Raw genomic sequence first — 15605 nt, 5'->3', positions numbered from 1 at the left:
ATCATTCAAATACTAGCTCTAAAGCTAACCTGGATCTTGTTTGTTTAGCAAACTTAAAATTACTGTATCGTCTGAGTATTTAAAAATAAGATTCTGTGGGTGCCTACTTGAACACTTATTAGTATATAAAGTGAATAGAAGTGATGAGCTCACACAACCCTGAGGGACACCAGAACTACTGTATTTGACTTGGGACAAACTATTATTTACTTGCCTGAGTTCGATTTCTTAAAAAGGAGTGATACAATTCAATAATTGTAGAGTTTACTCCTAACTTTTTTAGTTTTCTAATTAAAACATGTGGTTAAACAGTGTTAAACGCAGAGCTAAAATCAAAGAAAAGTACATGTTCATATGCATCAGGGCCTTCTAAATGATTTAAAACAAAGTGCATCAGACTATTGATGGCATCACATGTACCTACTCCTTTGCTATATGCAAACTGAAGTGGATCAAGTTTAGTACTAATATCCTCTCTTAACACTGACACCATCTACTTTTCGAAGCATTTCACTACAACTGACCTGAGGGCTATTGGTCTAAAATCATAGTTATCTACAGGACGGGCAATTTTAGGCACGGGAATTATAAGAGATCTTTTTCAGATTGCTGGAACTACCTTCAAATTAATAGATTTTTTAAACAAAGAACACCACACTGGTGACAATTCTTCTGCGCAAACTATTAGTAAAAAGCCAGAGAGACCATCAGGGCCAGCCGATTTTTTTGGACATATCTGCTTAAATAATAGTTGAATTTGATTACAGTCAATCAGAAAATTGCTTTCTCTTGATTCATTAATATAAAATGAGTTTATTTCTTTTCCACTGTCTGAAATTTATGCTGTGAGTGTCAAACCTTAAGAAAAAGCTATTTAGGTCCTCTACTTTTTGTTTATCATCAGTTGTAGATACTAACTTTCTAGCTGGTTGCATATTTGCTATATTTTTGATTGAGCTCCAAAGTCTTCTGGTATTGGCTCGATAAAAGTTATTTTCTAAAATATTTTTTGAAAATAGTGAGCACTGAGTATGTTTAATGACACTTTAAATAAATCGAATATTTGTAGAGAGTAGATTTAAAAGTAACTTTCTATAAAGCTTTTGGTTGTCCTGAAAAAAAAAAAAAAGTCCTCCACATTTTCATTTGCCTTCATATCTTCTAGTCTGAGCACTAGTGCCCTCTTCTATCTTCCCTCCCACAGATTCACTGGTCCATATCATAGGATTTTCTGCTAGCATTGAGGAAGTTGTTATTTTGGCGGTTCCTACGATTGGAGACTGTGCAGATTGCATGACTGCTTAGGGCTTTCCATTCACACCCCATTACTTACAAACCTCCACCCCTGGCCGACCGCTCTGATCCGCTGCTGCCTGTGTCCTCACATCTGAGGGAACAAACTCACTCATCCAAATTATGGATTCTCTCTGTTCCTAGCTGTGGAACAAACTCCCAGCCTTCACTGTTTGTTAAGCTTAAAACCTCGCAGTTTGTCACCGCATCCTGAAAACAAACGACTCAACATGAAAAGGGCACAAGTTAAGTGTACTCTGGGGCTTTTCAGATTCGTCAACTTGACTGCGCTCATTTCTAGACAGTGCAGATATTAAGTAAACATGGATGTGAACCCGTTTTTGGAATTAAAGTCGTAAAAGAGATGCTGACATTATGTGGATGAGAACACACGTTCACAGCACCATGACATCAATAGCAACTCGCCTCTGCAAATGGATCCAGACACAGGTATTAACTGATAGTTTTGCAGTTGTAGCAAGTTTAATGAGCATTTGTTCTTGTGTATCATGGATAGCAAGGCTGACTTGAACGGCACAGTGTTATTTTAAACAATGCCATTTTATCAGTGCTAAACCTTCACAAGACATTAGCTACATTTCCATTCACCTATTTTTATGCGCATTTTGTATGTGCACATATAAAAACGGTTGATGAAAATGCATATGTGCATACATTCTGAAAATTCACATAAAAACATTTGCGCATAACTAAGTAGGATAAACCTCTTATTCGATAAGAAAAGATTCACATAAACTATGATGGAAACACTTTTACTGATTTACTGAACAAATTCCAGTATGTGCATTAAAAAGGTCATGTGATTTTGTTATAAGAGATCATGTGATGATAAAAATATGTTCGAATAGATAAACCAGCAGGCTGAGCACATTGTAAAACATCTGAAATGTTGTTTTGGTCATACTAAAATGTCTTAACCATTTCAATATTGGTGTTATTAATTTCTTAATTACCTCCAGAATAGTCAAGAACGTCTGTGTTCCATGCCTCACACCTTCAAACGCCACAACGTGTTCATTGTGTGTCGACACACTGTCCTCTGAGGCGCAAGTCATTTATTAAATAAAGAAAAGATTGACTCAGCTTCTCCCACCACTGCAAATTCCGTTTTAACTTTTAATATTTGGTGCCAGTCAGGAAGTGATGATTTTGTTCTCTTTGACTACTTGGATGGAAACACTGCCAATCTATTCCAGTTTTGCGCATACATTTAATTCGCATCTTTGGATGGAAACATGGCTATTATGAAGAACAAACTGGTGTGAAGTCATTTCCAATACAATCAGGCTAAAATGAAGCTTGTTTTAGAGTTTGAGCTTAGATGGTAGATATCTTTGAGCTACCATTAGTCTGTGGTGAAGATATAGTGGGTGTGGATACGAGGCTCTGCCTTTCTTTATTTGTAAATTTTAATTTCTCATTTAAAACTGCCAAGGTCAGCGATCTGTAGGGCTGCAACTAACGATTATTTTAATAATTGATTTATCTGCAGATAATTTTTTCTAAATATTTTTTATTAATCGATGAATCAGATAAATAAAAAAAGCATTAATTTCCAACCCTTTATTCAAAAACAGAAACAGAACTAACATCTTTAGAAAGTGCACAAACATGTTGTACTTGAACATCCCTAAGCTGTTATAATAATAATAAAAAAATTTAAAAACTTAGTAGTTTTGTCCTGTTTTCAATCCAAATATCTAAAAATAAATCTTAAATCAAGATACATACAAGACAGACGAAATAGCATAAGAATGTATGTCTTGTTTTCTGAAAAAAAAAAAACACCTCAAAATTAAGTGATTGTTTGCTTAAAACAAGTAAAAAAATTTGCCAATGGGGTAAGAAAAATAATCCTAATGAGATATAATCTCAAACAGAAGTTTTACCATCACTTAATTTTCTTATGCCATTTTTCTTGTCTAGTCTTGATTTAAGATTTTTTTAGATATTTTGGACTGGAAACAAGACGAAATGACTGTAAGAAAAGTTTTTTTTTTTTTGCAGTGTAGCAATACATGACTACAGATGGAAAAATTAATGATTCAAAAAAAGGCGAGTGAATAAAAACGTCTTTAGTCTTGCAATGCAAATTAACTATACCACCGCTGCTTTACTACTGTTATCAACCCTTTCACTGGTGAGTTTAAAAGATTCCATTTGGAACCGGGAGTGAGTTTTGTTAGACGATCATTATTTTAGAACATTCATCCTTAATGTTTCCATGACGACGCGTCATGTTTGTCACATGACACACGAGCAGCCACAATAGCGCTGTATGACAGATGTATCCCTTTCAGTATGCTTTTCCATTTTAATACAAAGGCAGAGAACATTCACTACGCTCCGCGCTCAACTAAAGTCAACTAACGACTCTGCGTCGTGCAACATGAGGAATCAATTATGAAATTCGTGGCCAATAGTATTAGTAATCAAATTAAACGATTTAATCGATTCGTTGTTGCAGCCCCAGAGATCTGCAAGTAAATACATTTAAAACCCATTTAATAGTACTAATTTAAGTGCAAATCTGATTAAACGCAACAAAAACACTGTTTTTTTTTGTCGTGTTTAGAGGGGGTTTCACACCTAGGCATTCCTTTCAGAACTTGGCGTGTTTGCCCCCTCAGCTTGGTTAATTTTGGCATATGTTAACCCCGCAATTGTGATCTGATCCATGTTAAAACTAACAGTCTGAGATCAATTGAACAAGGTGGTCTTGGCTGAGTTGAAACAAACTCTGAAGGGATTTAATTGTAGTGAGAAAGCAATATTATCCAATGAACTAACTAACCAGGTTATATCACAGTGTATTATGGATATATAATAGGAATATATATAGCTATATATATGGCTATATGTAAAAAAAATTATGAGTAGGGCGGCATGTCATTCCTACCAGTAAAAGTGTTTCATGTCGAACACGAAAGAAAAAGCATGCTGTCTAACTGAACTATTAAAAAAATATAATACCAATAGTTATATATATTTTACAACCCCTGACAATTGAAATGAGGCTATGTATGAAAAAGTCTTACCTCTGAATTATATTTGGTGACTACAGTATGTCTGTGGGTGTCACCATTCGAAAGTGCACCTTTTCGCTTATAATGTCTCATTTCCCATTGTCATGAATTAAAATAATGGTGTATGACAACTGAGCTGAATCCCGCAAAATAAAACAAACTCTGACCAAAGTTTACTCTGACATGAATTGTTTTAATAATTTTGCTTCATTCAGAAACCTCACCATGTGAAAGTGAACCAGACCAAGAACAAAAAGCAACATTGTAACAATTTTAGTCCCTGTTTCGAAACAAAAACAATCAATCTAGAGCTATGAAATCACCCTAATATTGTAAAGCCTTTGCTCTACTGTATAGTGTTCTATTTAAATAAACAGCATGAATATACTCGAAAGAGCTGGCACAAACATCCACATCACAATGATTGGTTCAACAGCACAGTGCAATTTTACAATCACTCTTTATAACATGGTTATTATTTACCCTCATCCTCTCCTTTAGTCGTTTGGAAAAAAAACTCATTACAATAAACATACAAACTACAGTAGCTAACTAACTAAATAACTAACTAAAAAAGAGTGTCCATTGGAGTTGTATAACACACACACACAGCAAAGTAATCACCAAAAATAAAAAGGCAGAAAAATAAAGATAACAATGTAAGAGAATTGGTATTTCACCAATGCAAACTACAAACATCTCTAGTTGTGTCTCAAGTGAAAAACAATACACTGTGCACTCATGCAGTCTCTACTTACTGTAAAGTAAGCATCTTCCATGTGAGGTGAGTGCATTATATATTTTTGGAAGTTTCAGCCTGAACTGATGTATTTATTTATACTTAAAAATAGAACAAAGACAAGAAATTGTAATCTGTAATCATAAATCACAATCTAAAAAATATTACATTGTTGTAATGTCAGTGTGGATAATCTTTAAAAATGTATTTTACTCCAGCACAGTTCAAATTTCTCAAGTGGTGCTCTTTCACAGCCCTAAACTTTCTACTGCTCCTAACTTCAGTTCTACATTTCCATTTAAAAATGCAAGCAACCAATGGAGCGAGTGATAACACATCAATCACAGGCTGGCTGGGAGTAAAGCCTCCCCTTTCACCTGCCAGCCAATGGAATGACAGCTTGGCGTCACCCTGCGTCTCCTGAGAGTCTGCCTCAGCAAACCCTTCACACAGCGCCAGTCGCCCACAGGGTGACAAATCTCACTTTTTCAGAGTCCTGTGGAGTCTGCCTCATGTACTTGCTATGCCAAAACACTGTTTGTCCCCCAAATGGGAGAGATGTTAGAGAGCTGAAAAGCTGAAAAACGGACAGGCATTTTGATGTTGTTGTTGTTGCTCATAAAACTGTTTACGTCTGAACCAAAAATGTTTTCAGGAAAATGAACCTGGAATTTAAATGAACTTTGTTGGCCATCATGCAAATCAACATTTCGGAATACGTTCATGTTTTATTTACAAATTAGGGCACTGCAATACTGCTAAAAATGCTTAACTTGCTTAGATTAAGAACATTTTTTTTAAGTGAAATAATCTGCCAATGGGTTAAGCAAAATATTTTTTTATTTTGCTTTTACATAAGATTATTTTGCTTACCTCATTGGCAGATTATTAAGCTTGTTTATGGAAAAACTCACGTAATTTTGGAATTTCCGAAAACAAATCAGAATTTTTTGATTGTCTAGAAAATGCTTCTTGATTTAAGAATTTTAAGATGTTTAAACTAGAAACAAGACAAAACAATCTAAGTAAGAAAAGCTTTTTTTGCAAAACAAAAACAAATATCTTTATATGGTGTAAATCTATTATAGATAATCTATTATCTATTATATAATATTTATGGATAACATATTTTCTGTCTTAAATTATTATTATTTTTTTATTCTGTTAAGTGTTAATCAGTGAAACAATGTTAATATTAAAGGTTATGAAAACAAATACAGTAAATGTATCTGTGGAGGCTATTCTACACATCAGGTCGTATCCGAATGCACTTTAGCGGAAAAATGCACTCTGCACTACATGTATCTTTCGTGTATAAGGAAACGAATTGCACGCACAGACATCGATTAGCCTACATAATTAATTTAGTTTGTTAAGCGCAAAGATTTATTTCAAAACTATTTCTAAATTCAGTTCTAATTTCCAGCAAACGAATAAATGAACAATAATAACGAAGTGTGGTCAAAAAACTGAGTTTTATCCAAATACACATGCTATGCCCCATATGGTCCAAAACCTGACATGTGGACAAATCTAAACTTGTTTTTAATAAAACAAACATAAATGTGCATATAATAAATAATACTAATAATAACAACAACATTATACCAAAGCAAATTGTCATGAATAAACTAAAAAAAGCCCCTGAGATGAAGAAGGCAGGATTTTTATATTTATGTAGAAAGTAATATTTAAAAAAATATTTTAATCTTTAATTCTTTTTCATTTGTAAAGATATTTGTGTATTGCTGTACATCCTGTGTATTTTAAGCAATGTGTAAGCGAGGCACACAACTAACACGCTCTGCGCTGGACTTAGAACTGCTTTTCAGCTGGTCTATGGCGCAGTCTATTTTAGTTTCTCAAAATAGCAACGCGCCAATAATGCACCTTAACACACCTCTTTTCTAGATGGGAACATCCATAAAAGTCCACAAAGTGGCGCAAATGGATTTGCTTTTTAAACAACACTGCAGAAAACAGGAAAATTAGGGTTGCGTTGGCCTGAAAACAGCAACACATTGTGGAAACACGTCTTGTGCCTTATTGCGCCGGATGTATGATAGGGTAGGGTTAGGGGTGGAGTTAAAAGCATTGCATGCAGCTCAGATTGCAACTGCACCCGGTCTGCATCCAGACCTCTCAATGCATGAGAATATTATTGCACAATCTCCATCAATCTAATCCTTGCAGATTGCTGGAGAACTACACACACCATATTTAATAACTGCAACTCTCATCATGCACCTCGCACACACCGGCTCCTGTTTTCTGCAGATTGCAAACACATTTTATTTCATGGACTGATTCAAGGACTATAAACAGCACACACACACACACACACACACACACACACACACACACATTTGGGCTGAGGCTTGTAAACTGTTTGGTAAATTTTTTTGCAAGTTTTCCTTGCCTTGCCTTGCCTTGCCTTGCCTTGTTTGACCTTTGTTTTGTCTGTTTGTTTATGTTCTTTGTCACCGGAATTGACCATTTATCTATTTACGCCTATGCTCTGGATTTCCCTGCATGTACCCGTTTGCTCATGTTCTGACCATTGCTTGTATGACAACTCTTTTGAATAAACCTGCATTTGGATCATCAATTCCACTGTAATCTTTTCATAACACACTCTGCCTGTTAAGAACTGCACTGAAAAATAAATATTTTTGTAAAATTGTTGCAAACAATTTATATGAGGTGAATTTTAATTTTATTATATATATAATTTTAAGTTTATTTAAATTCAACACAAATAAATTGTTTGCAACTACTTACCATAAAAGAAAATGTGTAAATCCAATGAATATTTTTAGTGTGCTTGCATGGACCCCTACCAGCAAAAAGGATACATTTTCACTACTTGAGAACATTTACAGACACAGAATAGACCTGCAAATATAAGTTACGCACTGAGGAAACACAAAATCTCACACTTTGAACAGCCCAATCTGTCGGTTGCACATGTATCTGTCAGAGCATCTGACAGGGCAAATTGCTTATGTTTACAATATCTTACTAAGTTTATTTAATGCATTTAATATAAAGCATAACTGTTTAGGACAGATTGGATTATACAAATTTCCATTAGCTTTTTTTTGATGCACTCATATTATTTTATTGTTTATCATAAATAAATACTGTAAATACAGACATACGTAAACAGTATTGCTTCATACAATATCATTTATAAAAATAAGCTATCAATATATCATAAAAATTCAAAAAACCTAGCCCTAAATTAAGATGTTTTGTACTTATGAGTAAACACCATAGTTGATCCCATGTAAGAATGATTTTCCTGCATTCTTATTTATTATGTTTTTTCTTCTTTTAAAACTCTTAAAAAAGAGTGTCACATGGTCCAAGTAATATAATGACTAACAAAGCAATATAATAATTATATATTTGCAAATCATTAGCTACTGAAGCAGTTAATGATTATAATGAAGCTTTTAAGCAATATACATTATAGTTATTACAATAAATTATATTAAAAAGGAATTTGTAAGTTCATATTTAACTCAATCAGTTCATCTCTTTTTATTGTAGCTAATGCAGAAATGTCAATGAATCACAATCACAGATCTATAATGAAAGCATTCAATTGCTTTCCAAACTTATTATGATCATTTAAGACAAAATGTGTTGTTTAAAAGAAAACTCACCAAGATCGACATATTTAGATGTTCTTCTTCTTATTATTATTTTAATATTATTATAATTATTATTAATATTATTATGCATATATGTCTTTTCAAACACGCACCCAAAACTCAGTGTCTACTTTGTTCCGCTTCATATCGCGTATACACAATCCTTTTGGGAAACAGCATCTATTTATCAACATGGAGCACGTCTGACAGTCACACATCGCTACATGAACTGACTTTTTTAAGGATTGCATAGAAGGGGCATCGGAACAGAAAGGCCTATAATGGAAAGGAAGGGAATTCCACCATTTTAGATTTATTTTAAAGTGTTTACATGCCTAAATAAAATGAAAGCACAGAACAGATTCACATTTAAGAGCAAGTGGCGCCCCCTGGTGGTTTGGCGGTATGGTTTGTGTATAGGGAGGATCCTTTTATGTATATAGTCACCCTTCATAGAAAGATTGAAAATGCAGAAGAAATACAGGAAAATATCTTTACGAGATGATAGCGGGATAGAATTGTATAATAGGGTAGAATCCTGGGAAAAACTGGAGGCTTGACAGATATGAGTTTATATAATATTTACAGCATCATGGGTAACTAGGGTTCAAATTTAAAACAGATTAACCCTCCTGCAGGCTGCCAGATTGACAACACTAACAGACGTACCAGCATCTCTGAACTACTGTTTAAACAAGTTGCATGGCATATTTTATACATTTTACAGGATGTAAGTTAATCTGGAAATATTAACCCAGGGATGATATAAAATATATATATAAAATGTGATGGAAAAAACAAACTATATGAACTAAAATATAAAAATCTGTTATATTTTGTATCAATCTGTTAAGTCACATGCATTTGTTTTCTAAATCTCTGCTACTTGTGATATTTTTATGCTTAAAGTAAAAAATAAACAAACTTTAACTTATAAACGATCTGTGTATTACTTGGTGTGTATTTTTGCATCATTTTGCATTTCATATTGTAGTGTTACACTTATAATCTATAGCAAACCTCTTCTATTACAATGATGAAACAACAATCAAAAAAGGACATTCATTCATTAAACATTTATATTCTCTCTAGTGTTAGACTGGGAAAAAATATGTGGAAAAAAACATTAGCACCGAAAATGTTTTCGAGATTTTTTTCAAGGGCAACAACTAGCAAGATATCACTGAAGAAATCATAAGGGCTTGTTTTTGTAGCTCTCAGAAACCCACTTTGACCTTCATTCATGTCATAACTGAGTACATGATGCTATTTACATCTCATTAAAATACTATGAATAATCACAAGTTCATTACCTAATCTTGAATTTTCTCTTCATTCCAAACCACAGTTTCACACATCTTTCTCTTTCTTTCTTTCTTTCTTTCTTTCTTTCTTTCTTTCTTTCTTTCTTTCTTTCTTTCTTTCTTTCTTTCTTTCTTTCTTTCTTTCTTTCTTTTTCTTTCTTTCTTTCCTTCCTTCCGTCCTTCCTTCCTTCCTTCCTTCTTTCCTTCCTTCCTTATTTCCTTCCTTCATTCCTTTCTTCCTTCATTCCTTCCTTCCTTCCTTCCTTCCTTTCTTTCTTTCTTTCTTTCCCACAGTGTGACTAACGCAACATAATGCTGTTCGAGAAAAATCTACAGGATTTGATAATGTGCTCAGAAGAAATATGGCTTTCATATTGGCTTTTCTCTCGCCTCTTGCACTGTTGCAGTGTGACAGAATTAAAATGGCTGATTTACATTAATGGTCCTCACAACTTTAGCGCATGGCCTGCTGAGCGCTTGGTGGGGTTGGCCTGCTCAAAAAATCCCTTTATTAAGCTGTCACAGTTTAGCAAGAAAAATAGTGTCTGGATAAAGACATAAATAAATACAAAATCCTTGGATTTATCAGATAATTAATGCGTTCCGTACCACACACTGTGCATGAAAGCCCGAGGGGGCTGGTTCCCTCTGAGGAAGCATTATACACCTCGCTCCAGAGATCTGACTGCACAAAACACAGCTGCACTGATGTAAATCATGATGGAGTCACATGCAGTGTCTAATTCCAAATCTATATGACCAATTATAGACATATTAAGCTCTATGATTTTAAGGCTAAGCAATTTTAATACTCAATGCTTAAAACATGCAACCTTTTACTTATTTACTTTTACAAAAGACTTTTTTGTCCACATATCTATCTACTAGTGCTTATTTGTTAGATACTAGTTTATATTTATTTGATATATGTTCTTATGTATTAGAAAATGTACTAGTAATAGTACTAGTAGTATTAGTTTGTTATTAGTAACACCTTTCAAAATGTTGCCATTGACTTTTTTGAAGATCTGTGATTGGGATATTGACTATTTAGGTTTTAGTATGCATTCCAATATTGCCTAGTATGCTTTACTAATATGTAAATATTCCTTAAATAGCAGTTATAATTTATTCAATGCTACTGCTTTAGATACTAGCAGGGCTTGACAATAGCACCTGCCAACCCGCCAAATGCAGATAGATTTCTGCTGTGGCGGCTTAGACAACAACACCAACTGGCCACTTTGGCAGGTTGAAAATACATTTTTAAATTATAGTTTTTGTAAAAAGCAAAGTTCAACAATAGAGATAAAGCCAGCACGACTGACAAAAACAATTGTGTTTGCGCGAGCAGATAAATACCAAATGAGAGGATGATCACGTGCGTGGAGTGACTCACTCACTGAGTGACGAGAGCTTTAATATCACGTGTGAGTGTTTAAATGTTTGTGAGCTCCCTTTCCTTGCACGAAGCAACCGTACCTGGAAACGCAACAGATGCGATCATTTCCCTTTGACATAGAATGGATAAAAAGTGATGATCTTGATGCTTGCTTTCAAGAGAGAAAAGAAAAGATTCTTTTAAAAAATGTCTTTGTGCAAGCAGCAGAGGTTGCCACCTTCGCTTTAATCATTCTTTAAACAGATTATTAATGGGCTTAACGTTAACCATGTGCAGGTGATCATCCTATACAATGGAACAGCTTTATAAGGAGATTACCTTCCCATTTATGTATAGTCTGGTGATCTGAGACTACTGTCTATACAGTACACATTCTTTTAAAAATGTCAATTGTTTTTTTTAAAGGTTTGTTGAATTAAAAGTGTATGTATAAAGTTATATTTTGCTTGTAAAAAAAAAAAGTCTAAGAAATTATTTATTTATTTGTTTAATTTTGGTGTAGCCAGATAATTTTTTGTAAATCCTTAGTGTTGAGCCCTGAAAGGTCTTGTGAAACAAGAACTAATTGCAATGCAACACTATGAAACCACAACACATTTGCTCATTGAGCAAGCTCAAACAGAAAGTGCAATTATTGTGGACACATGTACATAACGCAAAATCTAAATCAAGTACTTTTAGCATGTCAAAGTCATATTTATGCATATTAATTTATGCGTATTTTCCTAACAACAAAATTGTGGCTAGTGAAAACGGCAAGTGGCTAGTAATGTTGAAAACCTACTAGCCACAGTGGTTGGTGATCAAAAAAGTTAATGTCAAGCCCTGGATACTAGTATCTAATTAAGTGACAGTATGGTTAGGTGTTTAGTTATAGAGACTAAGTACAAAATCTATTGTATAATATTTTATAATAAAATGAATCCCATTGTATATATATATATATATATATATATATATATATATATATATATATATATACATACTACTAAGTAATATATACTACTTATATATATATACTTATATTTAAACTTGCTTGTACGCAATTAAATACCTAATTAATTTCTGTTGTTCCATTTGGAATATACAATGTTGATTCTAACATTGCATTATCCAACAGTTAACCTACCCATCAAACTAAACCTAAACTAGTTAAGTACCATAAAACTTCTGTGTAAAAAGTTTAAAGTGTTACGTGTAAAAAGAAAACATACCTAAACACTACATGTTTTTGACTACATAGTTATGTAACCTAATATACTGTAAATAAGGATCAAAAGTATTATAAGTAACATTTGGAATAAGTAACAATATCTAATAAATGCATACTAGGATCTATAGTAGCAAATCTGTAAGAACTAGTGTGTCATAAGTCTGTGTATATATTTAGGTATAAAAATCTAATTGAATAGTTGGTAGCTAAAATAACCAGCAATAAGCACTAGTAGCATGGAACTAGATGAGAAAATCAAATGCCATAATATGATGTGAATCCTTGACCTGACCTGCATTTCTTTGTTGTATTGGTGATACAAAGTATCTCATATCTGTTTTATATCTTTATTGCTTACATCTGTCCACTCATCCAGTGAGCTGTAAATTGTACCTCGGACTGAAACAAAGTTAAGGGAATGGAGTCAGAGAAAGCTATGTTGAAGTAATGAGGCGGGCAGAAAGGGATCTGCCTGAAGCCGTGGTGCCGAGGTGAGGAAGCTGAGCTCCCTAACAGAGCATCACGCCCGGAGTCTGGAGAAGACTGCTGAGAACAGAGTACAACCAGGATTAGTTTAAGAATGTGTGAGCTTCTTTTTGTCTTTGATGTTTTGTTTGGTTCCTCCGTGTGTAGTTAATGAGCAGAGATACCACGCTCTGGGTGTCATTGCAGTGGCTAGGATGAACTCATCATCAATGGAGGGCTACATGCTGACAACATGCTAGTTAATCTTAGCAACAACTCATTTCAGTTAATATTATTAAAGTTAACAATCGAATACAACACTACAGTAGGAACAAGCTACTTCGTGATAGCCACATGTCAAAACATGCTAATTCATGCTTGTGATGCTAACCATGCTAAAAACATGCTAGCGACATCACAATTCATGTTAGCAACATGTTAACCATATTAGCATTAAAATACATGTTCACAGATATTTACATTAGATGTCGCCTATGCTATTGTCATCTATTGGAGGGAATGCGTCAATAGAGCCACCATTTTAGTACAGGGTAGCGCTCCTTTGAAATGAATGTGGGACCAATGTGCAGTGGAGGACTGGCCATTCTGAGCCAGAGATATATACACATATACACATATATCTATGATCAGGAGTTTTCCCGGTGGTCAGTATGCAAATTTTTTTTTAATTACTAAAATGATAATTTTACATCACTTTTCCACATCCATGGATAAGAGATTGCACAGGCATTGCCGACAAAGTGTGTGTGTTTGTGTACATGGAAATGTATTATCCATCCTCCCTGTTAAATTTGATCTAATCTGCGTCCTGAACCCCCCCCCCTCCCTCTGCTTTCACTTCTTATTCTAATGGAGGGAGTGATACGTTTGTGAAGGAATCCCCGTTATGAATGACTCGTTCACTTAGCCGACAATAATACAAGTTTCTGGCACCGCAGCATCTTGTTGTCATATTTCAATTACATTGTTTGCTGATTTTATTTGACAGAACTACCCTAAGCCTAGTATTTAGTGCGAGTCGTAGCTTTGCCTTATGGTTAGTCTAGTAAGTGACTGTATTATTACAAACTTGCTAGTAGTATTTTCTACTTTCTTTCCTAAACATGTTTCCTTTTATGTTTTTCATTTAATATAGCCTCTGTGTGTGTGTGTGTGTGTGTGCATATATATATATATATATATATATATATATATATATATATATATATATATATATATATATATATATATATATATATATATACACACACACAGTTAAAGTCAGGATTATTAGCCCCCCTTAGAATCTTTTTTTCTTCCCAAATGATGTTTAACAGAGCAAGGAAATTTTCACACAATGTCTAATAATATTTTTTCTTCTAGAGAAAGTCTTATTTGTTTTATTTCGGCTAGAATAAAAGCAGTTTTAATTTTTTTTAAAAACCCTTTTAAGATCAAAATTATTAGCCCCTTTAAGTAAAATTTTTTCCAATAGTCTACAGAACAAACCATCATTATACAGTAACTTGCCTAAGTACCCTAACCTGCCTAGTGAACCTAATTAACCTAGTTAAGCCTTTAAATGTCACTTTCAGCTGTATAGAAGTGTCTTGAAAAATATCTAGTCAAATAGTATTTACTGTCATCATGACAAAGACCAAATAAATCAGTTATTAGAAATGAGTTATTAAAACTATTATATTTAGAAATGTGTTGAAAAAAATCTCTCTGTTAAACAGAAATTGGGGAAAAATAAACTGGGGGGCTAATAATTCTGACTTCAACTGTGTATATATATATATATATATATATATATATATATATATATATATATATATATATATATATATATATATATATATATTTATATTATATATATTATATATATATATATATATATATATATATATATATATATATATATATATATATATATAAAACTGAAACATGTTTTAGGCTCTTCTCTCATTCTGTTAGTCTCTCTTGACTTTATATACTTATGCTATTAAGAATAATGCAAGCATAACCTTTTGCTACGTGTACTCATCATTCACTTCTTAGTACATACAGATAGCTTTCAATTGAGCCTGGTTGATTCTGAATTTCAGGGAAACATCACAAGCTTGACATTTTGACGAGTTTAACGTAATCCTCACAAGGATATGGCACATATTTGTGTGAAATGATCACATCCAAGATGGTTGCAGCAGTTCCTGTGAACCACCAACTTTAGAGGACTGTCAACGCTGATTGAACTGGAGACAGATTTTTCTAAGTGGAGGAAACAGTTGACAGGAGGAAAAAGAATGACTTGGAAAACTACGAATTAAAGGAGCAGTTCACACAAAAACAATAATATGCAGCATACAGTATGTGTGCTTTTCACTGCAGGTACATATAAAGTCAGTCAGAAGTTCTGCTCTGTGACAAAATTCTCTCCAAACACAGTAAAATTGCATGTTATTCTACATACATAATAAGAA

This window comes from Danio aesculapii, chromosome 16, assembly GCF_903798145.1.
Source record: "Danio aesculapii chromosome 16, fDanAes4.1, whole genome shotgun sequence".
Lineage (NCBI taxonomy): Eukaryota > Metazoa > Chordata > Actinopteri > Cypriniformes > Danionidae > Danio > Danio aesculapii.
The sequence above is the reverse complement of the archived record's forward strand: the minus strand, read 5'-3'. Positions refer to the sequence as shown.